A 16,234-nucleotide genomic window follows, 5' to 3' on the forward strand; every position below is an offset into this window, starting at 1 on the left:
GGCGTGGGGTGCAAGAGGTCATTGCTGAACGATTGGAATACTCAAAGACATTGCAAAATAAAAATAGCTAACATTTGATCTTTTCGAAGAGTTTTTTTTCATTAAAATCTCAATATCTGAAGTATTCTGCACTTTTTTGCAAGTCAACATTTTTTTGTGTAGCATTGAAGCTGTTGAAACACGAGTACAAATTACCTGATTATGATGTATCATGTAACCAGAGAAAGTCTCTTCGTTCGTAAAAAAAAAAATCAATACCTCTTGGAACAGCTTTTTTCCCCTTTTACATGTCCAGGTAGAAGGGGTTTGGAATTGCTGATGCTACATTTTAGAGCGACAGTGATTCATACCATCTTGCTGTACATTTTAGTCTCTAACTTATACCTGAGGGCCTTCAGCTGACATTTCATGCATGACTTGGGGAAAGGTTAAGGCATCTTGGATTCTGCCAGTATGTAGATAGGTAATGGGGTTGTACCCTCACTGCACAGTACTGCATATTTTATCAATTTATCTAAAGTATCTTAATACACGGACATGTATTCTTTTTTGAAAAAAAAATCACAATTTTTGTTAAAAAACCCAGTAAATCAATATGCTTATTTTAAAAATCCTAAAATGGAGATGGTAATCAATTGATAATAGCTTATTTCCCATTCTCTTTTGCCCAAGTTATTATTCCCAATCTTCAGTGCAACTAAACTAAATGTAATCCAAGCTGCTGCTTGTTGGACTATCCTCTGTATAGATGGGGGAGGTTAGTACTGGAAGCAAATTCTGCACAGGATCCAGTTGGCTGATTTATTATTATTCAATAACAACTGATTTATATACTTCCTTTAACGTAGTAAAATGTCCCAGAGGAATATTATCAAACAAAATTTGACACCGAGCCACATAAGGAGTTATTAGGGCAGGTGAGGAGTAGGGTTTAAAATGAGCCTTAAAAAGGATGAATGAATGGTATAGGTTAGGGAGAGAATTTCAGAGATTAAGGGCCCACGCAGCAGAAAGCATGGTCACCAATGGTAATTTCAGAGGTGGCACATGATTAAGGTACTATACTCCAGGAAATGGGAGCCCACTGAGAGCCACAGTCTGCCCTTGCAGCAAGCGTTAGCCTGCTCCCCACAACCCTCATCTCAACCACCCCCCAACATTATTTACTTGTGGACTGGGTCACTCTGTATTCCTGGGACTCTGGTGCCCGTGGTCTCCCCTGTGGTGCAGCTGAGCACAAGAGCTGCTGGGCAAGACTTCTTGATTGCAGGTGAAGGCCCACCACTGCCCAACGGGGAAAACCCATCAAGTCACAAGCCCAAGAGAAGCAACACAGGTTTCTCATTGGTGTTCCAGTGAGTGGGAGACACCCTTGACCTCTCAAGATTCTGGCCCTAGTTATTTTCAATAAGATGCCACAAATTCCCTATGTAGTTTAGTCAGTACTGCATAGACTTGCTCACAATTTACATGTTAACATCCCCAAACTACTCCCATAGAAAGAAAACAAAAGTCACACTTTTTAATGCAAATTATTTGAACACTGTAAGGCTAATTTTGAATTTTTTTTTGATAAAAGCAGAACACCCTAGATGCTGAAAAGCCAAAATAAAAACAGGAAGTGTTGGAAATATTTAGTAGATCTGGCAGCATCTGTGGAGGGAGGAACAGAGTTAATGTTTTGAGTCAACTATGACTTATTCAGAAATTAATGGAATTTGAAAGGTGACAGGTTTAATGCATTGAAAGGAGAGGGGGAGAAACAATAAAAGAGAAGATTAGGATAGAGGACAGGAAATATTCCATAAAAATGTCATGGAACAAAAGTTAAATGGGGTGATAATCGTAGCTCTGAAATCAAAAGATTCAAATCAGGATATTGTGAAAACAAACACAAAATGGAGAAGTGTTCATGGTCTGCAACTATTGAATTCAATTCAAGCCCAGAACATTCTAAAAGTGCCTCATCCAAAGACAAGGGGTGGGATTTTACAACTGTGCTTGCCCCAAAACCAGAAAATCCCACCCATGGTCAACAGGCCTTTGCATGCTACGACTCCTGTGGGTGAGTGGGATGGGAAAATTCCCCCAAGGTGCTTGCATTGAGCTTCACTGGAGCATTGCAACAGGCTGAGGACAGAACAGGGCGAGACAGAAATCTAAGTGTGCTGAATTATGGTGGCAAATTAAAATAAGCAACTGAAAGCTCAGGGTCACATTTGAGTACAGAAATTGTGTAATCACTTTGCAGAATATGTGTGTGGTCACCCCTGTATGGAGGAGACCACACTGTGAGCAGTGAATACAGTTATGACCAAATTGAAAGTACAAGTAAATTAATGCTTCACTTGGAATGAGTGTTTGGAATCTTGGATGATAGGAAATGTAGTAAAAGGACAGATGTTTCTTCTCCAGTGGTTGCAGGGGAAGGTGCCAGGGAAAGGGGACAAGTTATTGAGGGTGACTGAAGAGGAGACTAGAGTGTCACAGAGGGAACATTCCCTTCAAAGTACAGGCAGGGGAGCAGAGTTGAAGATGTGTTCTGTTTAGTGCTGGTTGTGGCAGAAACAGTGAAGAGGCTAATATGTGGAGGCTAATAATTTTTTTGACTTTTGAAAGCTCTCTGAAGCAGTGTTAAAAAGTCATGTGCCAGTTGTGCTCCTATAACTTATTACTGATAACAGTGTAACAAAAAGAACTTCATGAGTCGAGAATTCCACAATTTCCTAACAGCCTAGACACATGCGAGATATGTGACAGTGACATAGATGTTAAATGCAGAAAACAAGCAGTGTGTCAAAGAGTCCAATCAGGAAGAGCCATTCTCTTAACCCCAAGTGTAAAACAAAGGAATGTCCAACAGGGTTAGTTATCCAAGTGTATTTTTTTGTTAAAAGCAGACACTCGTCTGGAGCCCACTGCAGAAGGCAAGCAATTCCAATCTGTACCTGCAGCAAATCTAAAAACACTGCAGTGGTTATTAACATGTGTTACACAGCTTTCTGCCCAAGTATTCTGCTAAGATTGAAATAAAGCCTGACAAGAACATTAACCATTACCATTTAAAGTTTCAGACATTAATGCAATAACTTCTGCAGCCGATGCTGTAGTCCTTTTCTCTTTCACCTTCATTGTATATTGGTGATGGGACTGAGGTAACAGGAGAAAGGAAACATCTAGTTTTATTCAAAACCATTAAACCCCTTTACCAGGACATCCTTCTAAAACCCTCTGCTTTAACAAATCCCCACAGCTTCAAAAGCATCCTTACAAACCAACCACGTTTTTCAATTTCCTTCCATTCCTGCTCCTCCCTCTGAAACACTTCGGGATGAGTTACTACATTACAGACCCGGTAAGCAAGTGGCTGGCAATTATTAAACTGCAGTTCTCCTTTGAAAAGTAGATATGCTTAAAAGAGCAATTGTGACAATTAGAAGTGAAAATAATACTGTATTATTCATGCAGAACATTTTTGATTACTGCTGAATTTACATGGCAAGAAAAGTTTAAGATAATTCCACAAAACATATGGCAAGGAAATTGAGAGTTAATCATGTTGCTGTGGGTCTGGAGTCACATGTAGGCTAAATGAGGCATGGATGGCAATCAATGATGGTTTCATGATCACTATTACTGAGACTAGCTTTCAATTCTAGATTTGATTAATTGAATTCACATTCCACCAGCTGCCCACCACCTTGCTGCCCATCTTGACCTGTCTGCCATGTTACAGAGGATGGGTAACGAGTCAGGCAGTCACCCACTCCTGGGTTTATTTAGAGGGCCTTAAATGGACACTTAAGGGCTGATTCTGTGTGTGCGGTGATAGTGGTGAAAATTCCACTCTGATACAGTTAAGGCTGCCTCCAGCATGTTATCACTGAAGGACAGCTGGGTTTCTGGTCAGCATAGATTTTTTTTCCTAAAGAGTAGGGTCATCCATCCCCTGTAAAACCCAGTCTGAGTATCAGTAGTTCACCAACTGCTTTGGAGATCATCAACTTTCACTTGAAGGCAAGAAAGGGCATTGCATGAGGTCTGAAATCTGTGACTGAAAGGTCCAGAAATGCAATAATAGACATTCAAATGTCTTTTGTCAGACAGGTTATGAAGATTGTATTGGAGATTATACAAAGCAAGCTGATCCTGTCGTTGGAATTCATCTTATCTAAAGCAAAGAGAGAATTGGTAGCTCGAAATGGATTTGTGCCAGAGAATAACAACATTAAGATGAAGTATTTGTAGGAAACTGGCAAAGGAAAGTCAGCTTACTGTTCCTGTTTAAAAAAAAGACAATACCATGAAGACATTTACTGAATTCCAAAGGCTGTGACCAAGATATTCAGAAACAAGATACACTGATTCAGTTACCTAAGAGGGCATGGTTTTTAATTTGGAGGAGTGGGAGATTTCAAAACAAAATCCTTGTTCTGTTTTTGCTCCCATCCCAAATTTTGTAGGTTGTGAAGCTAAGACCCAGAATACACCCAGATTAAAAATGCTATTAAAGCATAATAAATCAAAGTATTTTTCTCTTACTTGCGTCAACAATGGACACACAAGAAGCCAATGTCTATCTCCAACTCCAACGTTGCTGGGTTGGTTAAAATAAGTTTTTAAAAGGCTATTGCAATTGATTGGACCACTGAAACACAATCTTTGACAGTTTTTCAGGCCAACACTATTGCAGTATACAGTCAGACCCAGCAGTGACATCCCTTGTCCCTTCCAATAACAGGGTTACTGCCACTTCTCAAATTTCATAACAAGAAATTAGTACAAAAGCAGGGGCTCAATTCTGTAAATTAGCAACGGAGGATTTCTGGATACATTTTTTCCTGAGTTATTCTTTCCAAGCAGAAGATACCTCAATGGTATTTCAAATGTTATGGAATGGAAAGAATGGATGCTATCAGCCTTTCCTTTTCTATTTAATCTCCCTCTCTCTCTCTCAACATCAACAAAACAAAGGAGATAGTCATCAACTTCAGGAAGTGTAGTGGGGGGTATGCCCTTGTCTGCATCAACAAATGAAGTGGAAATGGTTGAGTGCTCCAAGTTTCTAGGTATCCAGATCACCAACAGTCCTGGTCCCTCCATGGCGATGCTATAGTTAAAAAACCTACCAATGCCTCTACTTACTATGGAGGCTAAGGAAATGTCCACTACGACTCTCACCAACTTTTACAGATGCACCGTAGAAAGTATTCTTTTTGGTTGTATCACTGCTTGATGTGGCTCCTGTTGTGTCCAAGACCACAAAACACTACAAAGGGTCTTGAACGAAGCACAGTCCATTATGCAAACCAGCCTTCCATCCACTGACTCCATCTACAGTTCCCACTGTCTCGGAAAACCAGCCAGCAGAATCAACGACCCACGCACTTCAGGCATTCTCTCTTCCACCTTCTTCCATCAGAAAAAGGATACAGAAGGCTGAGGAAATGTACCAACCGATTCAAGGACAGCTTCTTCACTGCTGCACCAGATTTTTGAATGAACCTCCTTTTATTAAGTTGATCTTTCTCTACACCCTAGCTTTGATTATAACACTACATTCTGCATTCTCTCCTTCCCTTCTCTATGAACGGAATGTTTTATTGGTATAATCCGCAAGAGACAATACTTTTCACTGTATACTAATATATGTGACAATAATAAGTCAAATTAAAATCATAACTGTTGGAGAAAATACCACACTCTTCTGTGAGACCTGTAGTTCCAATTTCTTAACCCTATCGTGAAATGGGAACAGCACATCAGACTCAACACTCCAAAAACTATACCAAGCGGATTTCGCCTCTGCTAACGCATGTTACAAGGTGACAAAGTAGAGCCCTTTGGCCTCCATGCCACAGAAGGGGACATTAGAATTAGTCTTCTGCAATTTAGGTGGAAATGCTTTAGTTCATACCAGGCAAACTTCAGAAGAACCAATCCTTTGATAACTGTATCCAATGTTCAGTTAGCTCTGATGTCCGTATTAAGCTGAATTAATCTTGTCCAACACACAAGCCTAATCCCATCTGAAATGTGGCTTGGACAAACTATCTACCCACCCCACCCCGTGGTGCACCAGGTATTTTGCCTTGTTTTGAAGATTTCAAATATCTGTGGAAGGAATATTCCCCTTTGCATTTCCATCTTATAACTAAATACATCGGTGTAAAATTGGTACCAATTATTTAAAATATTTCAGCAAGTGATAAGTATCAGAATCTCCCTTAAAAGGTTTGTGTGTTAAATTAATTTTTTAAAATTTAAACTGCAACTGCTGACAATGCCATCGTGATAATGGTCTGAAGTACAATTACTGGGCACATTGAAGCAAGGAAACTGAACCCACCGATTGTTGAAATCAACTGGAAATATTCAACAAACCTTCCATCTCAATGTCCAACAAAACTGGCACACATACAAGCAATAGCTATTGCAAGTATATATCACTTTGGAATATGGAAAATGGAACATAATGTTGAATAAATAAAATCAGAGCAACCACCAGATGGAGTCTTTGCATTAATTTAACAGAAAAGGTTTGTGTAAAATTAATATATTTTATAATACGAGAACATTTCCTCGGATAGTGTCAGGAAAAAAACAACAGGCATGAATGAATCCAAAGGCACATTCACCTGTAGACTAATTGCAACAACACAAGTGTGGGGGTACAATTCTGCATGTTGTACATACATTATACAGAGCCATGACACCTTCCAGGTGAATCATCTGTTCAGTCTATGATCTTTTTGTGCAAACAACATATTGAACAAAGCACTGGAATAGCGCCACAATCTTATTTTCCCTCACCATGCACGAAATGGGATTATTGATTATTCAAGGCAAAAGAATTTTTTAAACCAAGGAAGTACATTATAACTGTAAACCAAATGTCCTTTCACTGCTTACAAACTGAATAATGGAGCACAATATTTTCTGCTTCATAGCTAGGTTTGATTCAGGGATAATAAAAGGAAGATAACTTCAGCCTTTGATGATAACCTTGATGAAGTCGGCAATTTGAAAACTCAGGAAGCTCTTGTACAATTTTTTTAAACATCCGGATGCAAAATTCTTCATTTCTCCACCTGAAAATTACATTAATTTTACAGAGAGTATTCTTCATAATGGTTACACCCTAATGACTGAAAGTTAACTTTCTTTCAGCAGTAAAGTGGCATTTTACTGTTCCATATTACCAATAAACAATTCGCTCAATGGGCTAGAGTGTGATGTAAAATGATGTCAATGAAAAGGGTTCAATCCCTGCATCAGCTGTGATCATTCATAAACACTTACCTCCTTACTGTGCCCCATTTTTGCATAGTGGTGCCCAAACATCACTCTCCAGTGGGCATGGTGCTTATATGTTCTTTATGGACTATGGCAAATCACTACCAGTCTTACATATGGACTTTTTAGGCTATTGAAAACCAGCTACATTAATTTTGTTTTTTTAATTATTAGAAATGATTAAATATTGGTTTCAATGGATTTGGGTGACCTTTTACCCCAGAAGTTAACATGCAGATAAAACAACCAATTCTGAAAACAATACTGGGAGTGCTTGGGAGACGTCAGCGGAGGCTGTGTAGCGGGCATCCCACTGGGCTCCACGCGTGTCTGGCCACTGGATTTCCAGCAACATCAATTCTGCACCATAAATTGGTGCAGAGCTGAATAAATTATTCAAATAGCAATTTACATATTTTAGCAGGCCTGGGATTGAAGTCCCCAGGCCCATTAATGTCTCCCCTCTCGTCAGGAGTGTTTCACTCCAGCGAGGTTTACAACAGTTCCCCACTAGCAAGAAGCTGGTGGCCTGACTCTGTTGTAGTGAAGGTGGATCATGAAGGTGCCCCAGGAGGTCGGAGATAAGGGAGGGGTCCCCCTGGGCAGTGCCAGCTTGGCTGCCTGGATTGGAAGGCACTGACAGATCGGCACATGTGCAGTGGCCCACTCAGCGCTACGCTGCTGGTCACTCCAGCGGAAATAGGCCCCACCCACAATTTTTAGCACAATTCATGCTGTCTGATGTACAGAATGTGGGAGATTCATTTTGAAAACCCTGCTGAAAAAAAAAGGCGGGATTTACTCCAGTTTTTACACAAATTCAGCACTTAAACTTTTCTGGGGAGAATTTCAGCCAATATATTGGTCTTTATTACAAGGGCAGGGGAGAATATATAGATAAGATAATTTTGCTGCTATTTTATAGGGTAGGGAATTGATGAGGCCACATCTCGAGTACTGCATGCAATGTTGGTCCCTATACCTAAGGAAGGATATAATTTTGTGGAATAAGATTTTGTATTACAGAGAGATTGAACAGAATGGGCCAATGCACACTGGAATTTAGAAGAATGAGGGGCGATCTCATTGAAACACAAACAGAAGGTTGCACAGGGTAAATGTTGAGTGTCTGTTTGCCCTGGCTGGAGAAACTATGAGTAAACGCTTCACTCAGGAGGATTGTGAACATTTAGAGTATTCTATCAAAGCTCAGTCACTGAATATACTCAAGACTGAGATTTCTAAATATTTGGACACTAAAAGTAGTGAAGGAAGGTGGGGATTGGGCAGTTTCTCGCTGCTTCAGAAAAGCAGCCAGCATAATCAACAACCCCACTCACCCCGGATATGCTGCCTTTCACCTTCTTCCGTCAGGAAAAAGGTACAGATGTCTGAGGTCACGTATCAATCAACTCAAGAGCAGCTTCTTCTCTGCAGCCAGACTTTTGAATAGACTTCTAAATATTAAATTGATCCTTCTCTACACCCTAGCTATGAATGTATCACTACATTGTGCCCCCTCTCTTTGAACGGTATGCTTTGTCTGTGTAGCATCCAAAAGAACAAAAAAAACTTTTCACAGTACGCTAATACATGTGACAATAATAAAATCAGACTCGAGGTTACAGATCAGTTGTAGTTTTGATGAATGGTGAAGCAGGCTCAAGCAGCCATATGGCTTATACCTGCTCCTATTTCTTAAGTCCTTTGAGTGTGTCTCAAAAGATGTTGTGGTCTGCTATGTGTTGCACAAATTTGCCATCATGAAGTAGCAACACTTGCCACCAACTATATGGAAAGCAACGATGGAACAGGCACATCCTGAGCAGAATGACAAGGAAGAGAAAGGGAAGAGACAACCTTTGCAGTTTAAATTATACATGCACTTATCTTTCGTGCTTGGAATAAGGCAAACATGAGCCAAAGCTTTACACTCAACCCCAAGATTTCAGTCAACACCAATGTGTGTATATTTTAGCAGCTTTTCCCTCTTTCTAAAGTACCAGTTAGGGCTTCCACACTAACAGCATTGGTGTTGAGAAAGAACAAACGAGCTGGATTAAGAAAAAGTGCTACAAGTGAAGAAACAGGAAGAGTGAAGAAGAATATATTGAAAATTGTTTCCCTCAAAGATCATTCTTTTTTAAAAAAGTAATTAGAAATCTGATCTTGATCCAGTAAAAAAAAATCCAGTCAGACTTTAAAAGCATAGATAAAATACAACCTGTATGTTACCTTTGATCTATTAAATGAAAACTTACTTCAATGATAAAGCACTGATCACCATTGTTGAAAAACATTATAGTATTGAAAGCACAATATGAAGCCAGTCATTAAGTGCAAGTCAACATCGATATTTTGTCTTGATTTGGAAAGGTTTGAAATAAAAAAAATTGCCTCATCAAAAGAGTGCATTAATATTTGCCTAGTTTACAGATAGATAGAACCACTGTAATAATCTCATTTTTCTGCACATCAGCATTTCCAGTTACACTCTTGAGCCTAAGTTGCTTCTAGTCTGTGACAGGGTTACTTTCTATCAGCTATCATTTGCACCCATCCTTCTAAAGCCATCTTTTCTATGAAGTCTGTTATAGCATTTCTCCCTCCATAAAACGTAGATGCCATTGTACATCAAGCCTCTGTTTCCTTCCTCGCATGGACAGTCCAAAGCAGTTTTCCTGATCTCTTTCAACTTGAAATGTTGTCAATATATAGATTGTCTAGCTTTCTAATTCAGTGAAAAATCTAGTTTTCCATTAGTCTCTGCCTTTCTAATTTTCAGTACAGCTTTACTAGGTGTAATTATTAAAGGCAGATTCAAGAAAGCAATTACTAAGCTACTGGTTTGTATCTTCGAGGTCTTAATAAGCAGCAAGAAGTTGCTTTGAGACAACCAGAAAAAGACAGAAATGGGGCTCGTTTAAGAACTGAAATGAACAGTATAGAAAAGTGATGAAAGCTCTATTTCACTTTCCTAAAAAAGTGTTTGCAATAGCTAAAAAAAACAAAAAAAAATGCAGAATTCAACACATCACCATGAAAAGAAATAAATTCAAAACAATTGTTTTTTAATGTTTTAAGCACTTTCTTTTACGAGCGTCCAGCAGTGATGTTTTAATTACACAGGAAATGCAACTTTACATAGCATACAAATTCCCTAGTCTGACAGGATTACATTAACAATATTGGTTATAACAAACAACTGTGCAGAAACGTTAAGTAAAGAATCGTTGCATTCTTTCACTCAAATTCACTCTTTCCTGACATCTTAAAACTATACATTGTCCTTATCCTCTTCAGTTTTCCCTCCTCAAAAAAAAGGAAAGACTTATAAAAGCTAAAACTTTGTCAATCATAGATGGAATTTTTCCATTCTACTCGCCACGGAAATCGTTGTGGGCGGGACATAGAACACGCAAAGGTCTGTTGACCTCGGATAGTATTTTCTGACCTGGGGTAAGCGCGGCCAGAAAATGCTGCACTTTGTTCCTTCTCTTCTCCTTCCGACTTTGTGCTTAGGTACAAACAGCTCCATTTTATCAGCACTTTTCAATAGGAGTGTATTAATTCATAGTCATAGACTATTAATTCCTATTCATAGATTACAGCTCAGCCTTTAACACCATTACTCCCATGCAATTTATCTCCAAACCTCGTGGCCTGAGGCTTGGCTCCATCCGCTACAACTGGATCCTCGACTTCCTAACTCTCAGACCGCAGTCAGTAAGGACAGGCAACAACAACTTCTCCACAATCATCCTCAGTTCCTTAAGATACTCCTTACACACCTACGACTGTGTGACCAAATTCTCCTCCAACTCGATTTTACAGATAGAGATCTGGTGAATTGGTGCAATGACAATCATCTCTCCTTCAATGTCAACAAAACAAAGGAGACAGTCATTGACTTCAGGAAGCATAGTGGAGGGCATACCCCTGTCTACATCAATGGGAACGAAATGGGAAATGGTCTTCAAGTTTTTAGATGTCCAGATTACGAACAACCAGTCCTGGTCCCTCCATGCAGACGCTATAGTTAAGAAAGCCCACCAACGCCTCTACTTTCTCAGGAAACTAAGTCGTCTGCTACAACTCTCACCAACTTCTACAGATGCACCATAGAAAGCATTCTTTAGAGTTGTATCACAGCTTGGTATGGCTCCTGCTTTGTCCAAGACAGCAAGAAACTATAATGAGTTGTGAATGAAGCCCAGTCCATCACTCAAATCAACCTCCCACCCATTGACACAGTCTACATTTCCTGTTGCCTCAGAAAAGCAGCCAGCATAATCAAGGACCCCATGCACCCTGGGCATACTCTCTTCCACCTTGTTCCATCCACCTTCTTCCATCAGGAAAACAAAATACAAAAGTCTGAGACAACATACCAACTGACTCAAGAGCAGTTTCTTCCCTGTTGCCATCAGACTTTTGAACGGACCTTCCTCACAGCAAGTTGATCTATCTCTACATCCTAGCTATGACAGTAACACTACATTCTGCACTCTCTCCTTTCCTTCCTTTTATCTGTATAGCATGCCAGAAGCAATACTTTTCACTGTATACTAATACATGCGACAACAATAAATCAAATCAAATAAAGAACACGGGAAAGCCATTTAACTCCTTCATGCCAGTTCAGCCATTTAATTGGATCATGGTTGATTTACGTCACAACTCCACTAATCTGTCTTGGTTCTGTAAGTTTTTGAACAAAATTGATCAGTTTTGAAATGTTCAATTGACACAACTATAGTTTTTAGGGCAGGGCAAAGAAAGTTCCATGTTTTTACAACCAGACTATCCAACCTATCGTCATCATTTAACTCTTTTATTCATGGTATCCTTCTGGTGAATTTACACTGCACACAATACATCCATCTTGTATTCCAGTGCCAGAACTGGAGACAGTACTCTCGATGAGTTAGAACCTGATTTCTGTACAGTTGGAGCATGACTTTTACCCTCTGTACTCTAGCCTGCATGAGAGTGGTACTAAAACAAATAGTCTTTTCACTTTGCACAGATCCTTCTCTCTTCTATAGTAGTTTCTCCGTTCACTTCTTCCTTCCCAATTCCCTAACCTAGTCCTTCACTCCTCAACTTTCCTCTCTTGTGCGACCATTCTAGGCTTGACTCTCTTAAAGAGACCTACAGCTTCCCTCTGTCCCTCTATTGACCCCCTCCAAAGGGCTCATTGAAGCACTTGGCATTGGCTCATTGCTCCACTAAATTTTTTACCAAACCTCCTACCTAGTGTCTCTGTTGGGGCTAATATTCCAATCACCTTTTCTTTTAACTCACCCCTCCCCTTGCTGACCTTTTAGACTCTGGCAGCAAGTAACTCTCACCATTGCGTTATGCATTTCTCTCCAAATGGTCTGTTAACTCGTGAACAAGGCCCTTGCCACCCATGACCCAACTGTGGATTGCACTGAAATCATGGTCTTAACTCAAAACGTGGCTGACAGGTGATGCCACCTTCACCCTAAATGAAACCTCTTCAAATCACTACATCTAGACCTGCATCACCTAAATCATCATTGGTTCCTGCTCTCATCTGTTAAAAAAGTCTTCAGTATTACAGCACCATCCTGGAGTGCTGGGATCACCCTCCACTTCTTTTCTCTGTCACAAACCATTAATCCTTCCCTTACCACCAACACCTTCAACAGAACTGCAAGGAATTCATAGACATCTTTGTCATGAAGATGGAGACCATCTGAACAGTTAGCCCTGCTGTTTTCCTTCCTCCACCCAGCCCACTGTTCCAAACCCTTGCCCTAGTCCTGAACCTGCACTGTTATATAGTTTCTTCCTCTTATAACCGCCGAGTTCACCCCATTCAAGAAATTCATCTACTGTTTCCACAGCCCTATTCCCACCAAACCGCTAACCAAAACCTTCCCTTCTGGGTTCCCATGTTAGTTGATATTGTAAATGGTTATCCCTCTTCAAATCCTGTCATTTAAATCTGCCATCATCGCCTCTCTTAGCAACCATTCTTGTAAACTAACATCCAACTTGCCTTTCCTCTTGAATATCCATCATGTTGTCACCTTCCACACTCTTGCCCATCGTTCACAAGAGTCCCATGTTCAGATCCTTCAAAAATGTCTATTCTCAAAATTTTTTGCATTACTTGCTACTCCTGGTCTCAGTAACAATAGGGAACTTCGGTCATCCCCCAACTATTCTCAATCCTCCACCCACCTATTGCTTTAGGTACCCATCTTCTCATGCTGCACTTATTTCATGACCACCTTTCAGTTTATTCTGAAGCTCATAATCCCACCTATTGCTTGCAGACCACTCAGAATGTGGATCTATTCTAACCCTATCGCAGATCCAAACAGTTTTTCTATCCTTACAGGTTGGTGTAGACATTTATTGATCTTTCAGAACATTCCAGATATCTATGTCCATTCTCACACTCAACTCACCTGCAACCGTGTTTCAACCCCCTTTGACTGCCTATTTGAACATGGTCAGAATGGCAACATGTTAAGGGCAGTCACTCTGACAACTAGAATTCAGGTCTTGTGCCCATGATTGGATGGGAGCTTGGTGACCCTGCCGGCTCTACCCCAGTATCTAATTTCCCTTTATTGGCACCTCCCTATCCAACTCACTCTCCTAAAGCTCATGTCCAACCCATCATCCATCTCATCTCCATCATTTCTGAACTCCCTGCCCCATTCATAAATTCTCAGGTCACCTGGTGCACCCACCCTTACCCTTCAAAAAATTTTGCAGAGCGACTGGAAACCATTCCCATTCATATCGCATCTTGGAAAACACTTCCAACATCCCAAACCTCACTGAAGTTTCACATATCACTACTTTGCCTTCAGGATACCTCATTCATCTATACACTACATTATGTTACACCCAGTCACAATGACGCATTCAGATCCCAGCTCAACCTTTTCTCTTATACTTTCAAGACCTATATTTCAGGCAACTCACCCACACCAACTCTGCTTCAAAGATCCCAATCATCTATCACCACATCCTGTCTCCCACCATCAAATGTCTTCTCTATTTGACTTCTGCCTTTAAACCAGAAAAATCAATTTCTATTTTCACTTGAGCTTGCTCTTATAGGCCTCCAACTTGATTGCTCTGTTTTCCCTTCTCAACTTCACTCTCCACATCAATTCCCCCACCATACTTTTGCTATTTCAATTTGGTTACATACAGTCACATGTCTCCATCATTGGCAAACTATTCTCCAATCCTCTCTTTACTTCCAATTGGGTGGATTTCCATGGAGAGAGATAGTGGCATATTGGGAATGTCACTGGACTAGCAATCCAAAGACCCAGGCAAATCCTTTGGCAACATAGGTTCAATTCCCAACACAGTAGCAGGTAGAATTTAAATTTAATTTAAGATCGGAAATGAGCAATTATGACCATGAAACTCATCATCGATTGTCCACCCAGCTGATTCACCAACATCCTTTAGAGAAGGAAATGTGTCATGATTCCAGACATACAGCAACGTGGTTGACTCTGAACTGCCCTCTGAAATGGCCCAAACTACCCAGTTCAAGGGCAATTAGGTGTAAGCAGCAAATGCTGGTACCCAGCCTGCGACACCCACATCTCATGAAAGCACAAGCACCTAAACATTCTCTTGTTTACTTCTAGCCCCCAATACATTCAACTACTCAGATCTATTTGAACCTACTCATATAGTAAACATAGCCACATGAAAACTGCAACTGTCACTAAAAAACAAAAAGGAAACTCTTATTATTCTCTCAGATATGGATGGTCCTTTTCGAAGGTACACCTGCAATTCCGTTTTCTTGGACGATAAGACAAATGTAAAAGGTGGCCAAAAAAAGCTTTTAAAATAAAATTATATACAAAATAAATGCTAGGGTTCTGATAATGCTTCATAAAATTCACAGCGAGAAGACAATCCACTTCTGGGTAAGCGTCAAGATCTCAGATGCTTGCAGTGCTTACAAATTACACTGACATCGATCCTGTGTTTGTTCCTGCACTGTGACTGGGATGAAATAGTGTCGCAAATTCAAAATCAGAGTAATTTGTCAATACAACACACATGAGATTGTGATCTCCAACAGAAAAATGGAAATGATCTCAAAACAGATAGTGTTGTCACCTATTTTACTTGGAAAGCTGAAAATACAGAAATTAATCAGTACTACATTACACCTCTAAAGTGGATTTCTGTATCGCTTACAAAAAGAAACTGGGTATAAAAGTTGCATATTATCATCCTTCTCATTCCATAGTAAAGCTTGATGAATTCCCTCTAATAGGGAGGCATAGTGATTAGCAATGCTGCCTCACAGCACCAGAGACCTGAGTTCGATTTTGGCCTTAAGTGACTGTGTGTGGAGTTTGCATATTCTTCCAGTGGCTGGGTGGGTTTCCTCTGGTTGCTCCTGTTTCATCCCATAATCCAAAGATGTAAAGGGTAGGTTGATTGGCCATGGTAAACTGTCCTTTTAGTGTCAGGGGAATTAGCAGGGGTAAATACATAGGGTTACGGGGATAGGGCCTGGGTGGGGTTGTTGTTGGTGCAGACTCGATGGGCTGAATCCTCCTGCACTGTAGGGATTCTATGATTTTACAAATTGTCTGCCAACCACATGACATGCAATGCACATGAAATCATATCAGTTCCCAACAAAGCAGAAAGTAGGAAGGCAAAAGGTAAAAAGGCAGGCAAACAAAAAGGGAAAAGTAAAAGGTGGAAAGATTAATTAATTGAGGGGTAGGAAGAATGAAGAAAGTGCAGTCAAATAGAAATTTATCAATGGATTTGATGGGGAAGGACTTTAGTTGAATATGTCCCAGTTGAGGAAGAGAGACAAAAGAACAGCCTCTAAAAGTGGAGTGGAGACAGAGCAACTGGCAATAATATGACGCCAGAGGAGGTGCAAAAGATGCAT

At 40.2% G+C, this 16,234-nt stretch overlaps 1 protein-coding gene across 2 annotated transcripts in view; it reads right to left on the bottom strand.

Annotated features, from left to right (window-relative positions):
* LOC145343089 (sorting nexin-24-like) overlaps window positions 1-16,234 on the bottom strand; it is a 147,788-nt gene that overhangs the window by 81,193 nt on the left and 50,361 nt on the right. The window lies entirely within an intron of this gene.

Source organism: Carcharhinus amblyrhynchos, chromosome 5, assembly GCF_965287045.1.
Source record: "Carcharhinus amblyrhynchos chromosome 5, sCarAmb.v2.hapA, whole genome shotgun sequence".
Lineage (NCBI taxonomy): Eukaryota > Metazoa > Chordata > Chondrichthyes > Carcharhiniformes > Carcharhinidae > Carcharhinus > Carcharhinus amblyrhynchos.